This window comes from Portunus trituberculatus, chromosome 41 (genome assembly GCF_017591435.1).
Source record: "Portunus trituberculatus isolate SZX2019 chromosome 41, ASM1759143v1, whole genome shotgun sequence".
Lineage (NCBI taxonomy): Eukaryota > Metazoa > Arthropoda > Malacostraca > Decapoda > Portunidae > Portunus > Portunus trituberculatus.
Window position 1 is genome coordinate 19,368,441 of NC_059295.1, and position 2,500 is coordinate 19,370,940.

Below are 2,500 nucleotides of genomic sequence, written 5' to 3' on the forward strand. Positions count from 1 at the left end.
GTTTTTTTTTTTTTTTTTTTTTTTACTTTTCTGGTTGGGATTTGCGTTAAGCCTCGTCTTGCTGGTTGAGTTTGGGCGTTACTTGGGCTCACTGTGGCCAGAGATGACAGTATTCCTGTCTGGCATTAAGGGACAACTGCCAAAATGCTTCGTGTTATTTTCAACCACTGTTGTTCGTGTTGTAGTCTTCCGGTTTCTTTTGTTGTTTGTAGCTTCTCCCATTCGCCCTCGCTACACTGCGGAGAAAAAGAAAAGGAATTATATATTGGAAGGTGTACTGAGGTCTAGAAAAATGTATTGTACATATGTAGTGAGGAATAGAATAGGGGATTTCTTGATATTGCAATCCTCTTTACTGGGATGGTAATAATGTCGATAATGCAGATATGATGACATGTTCCTATAATAATAATCATGAAAATAGTACTAGAAGCAGTAGTAGAAGTAGTAGTAGCAGTAGTAGTACTAGCAACAACAATGATCAAAATAATAACAGCGATAATAATGTTGCTCCAGCCACACAGGCCATAAATTACAACAGTATCCTGGGAGTCAACACACAAAACAGGTCAGGTAAGTCTCACAAATCTAATGGCAGAGTTGCAATCTTTTCTCTGCCGTTACACTCGAGAGGAATCAAGGCTGCCCTTCACTATTTATCTGTTTATTTGTTTATTCACTTTGTTTATTTGACTTATCTATTTGTTTGTGTATTTATTCTTATGATATCAAATTGTTTTAAATTATCTTTTCTTTTATTTTCTTACCCATTAAGTGTATTTTTCCTTTATCTTTCTCAACACAAAGCAATCGTCAATTTTGTCACGAAATATCAATTATAGACACTTTACATGATAACAATGGAGAGAGAGAGAGAGAGAGAGAGAGAGAGAGAGAGAGAGAGAGAGAGAGAGAGAGAGAGAGAGATTATTCTTATCAACACAGTCCATCTCCCTTTCTTTTCATTTCTGATCCTATTTTCTTTCCCTTTCATCTTTTCTTCGCATCCTTCGTACCCTCCTCAACTGTCCCTCTCTCGCCTCTCCGTCCCTTGCAGAAGAGGTCACCAAATATCTCAGGGATCAGGTCACAAGGCTCGCGTGAGGGCCCTTGAGGGAAGACCACAAGCGCTGAGACTCTCCAAGGGGTTTAGTGAAGTGCGTGAGTGAGGCAGTGCAAGGGGATAGGAGACCAGGCACGATGAGTGAAGGAATAAAGAAGGCTGGAGATCTATGGTGAAAACGGGTAACATGGGGAGTATAGAGGATAAATATATTGACTAAATAGCATTATACATCTCTTTTTATTTTTTTTCTTTGTTTTACTTTTTATGGATTAGAAAAAAAAATTCGTCTAGTACCTCTCTCTCTCTTTCTCTGCCTGTCTCTCTGTTTCTCTCTCTCTCTCTCTCTCTCTCTCTCTCTCTCTCTCTCTCTCTCTCTCTCTCTCTCTCTCTCTCTCTCTCTCTCTCTGAAAATCCTTACCTGTTTCTGTATTTCCAACTTCCTATGACTTGATTTCATTGAAGAGGGATGTTTCAAGACATTTATCCCTGCCTTCTAGCTAACACTCTCGGACCTACAAGGGAACTAACAACTAAGTGGGCATTTTTTGTATCTTTATGTTGACCTTAAGAAGCTTTCCCCTTTTACATAGAAAAAAAAATGATAGTTAATTTGGAAGGCGTTTCTTCACTCGTCATTCTCTCTAATTCAGTGATAGAAATAACTTTTTTTTCACTTTTTTTGTGTTATATTGTAGGGTAGAAAAATCGTTCAGTTAAGAGACAGGAGAGAATAGTCAAAACCCTCTCCTCACTATTCATTATCTGCAGTTCATTGGGGAGAATAGATGGAGGACGAAAAGCAAGAGGTGATTGTAATAGTGGAGGAAGAGAATGAGAAGATGGTGTAGATAGTAGTGGATGAGAGAGAGGAGGTAGTTATGGTGGTGGTGGTGATAGTGATAGTGATGGAAGTTGTGAGGTGATAATGGTGAAGTACCGGGGAAGAACTGAAAGAATAGCTAAATAAATCATCCATCATCGTCTTTTATACCAGTGAATGTCTTCAATCCTATCAATCAATCATGGGCGTCTTTCTGAAAATTATATATTGCATTCACTTTTATGATTTACCTCAACTATTTTAAGAGGATTTATTGAAGTTTACACGAGGTTTTCAATGCGTTTTTACGTTTCCAGAAGCAGAGTGACAAGATTTATGCAGTATCAACTAGTGAAACACTCTTGAAAACTTCGCTAGTCATCCCTGTGGCCTTGGGAAACAGTCGTGGTGAGAGCATAGAGCGTTTCTAAATACGAACCTCAGTCTTGTATCGATCACTGAATGTTTACCAAGATGTGTCAAGATGTGTCCTGTATTGGGAACTTACACAGCGATTGTTTTGTTATATACGTCTTGATAACTGAACTTGGTATCCTTTCCCTTTTTAATAACGATTTTTTTTTTATAATAAGACAATTTCTTCTTCAGAATGT

General features: G+C 38.1%; 1 protein-coding gene and 1 long non-coding RNA gene across 3 annotated transcripts in view; one reads left to right on the forward strand and one right to left on the reverse strand.

Annotated features, from left to right (window-relative positions):
- LOC123516584 overlaps nucleotides 1-2,500 on the forward strand; it is a 204,889-nt gene that overhangs the window by 92,601 nt on the left and 109,788 nt on the right. The window lies entirely within an intron of this gene.
- Nucleotides 2-2,500, reverse strand: part of LOC123516582 — an 86,781-nt gene continuing 84,282 nt past the window's right edge. For both annotated transcript variants that reach the window (XR_006678238.1, XM_045276103.1), the window contains exon 4: nucleotides 2-236. The gene's annotated coding sequence lies outside the window, so the exon portion shown is untranslated. The remainder of the gene's footprint in view (nucleotides 237-2,500) is intronic.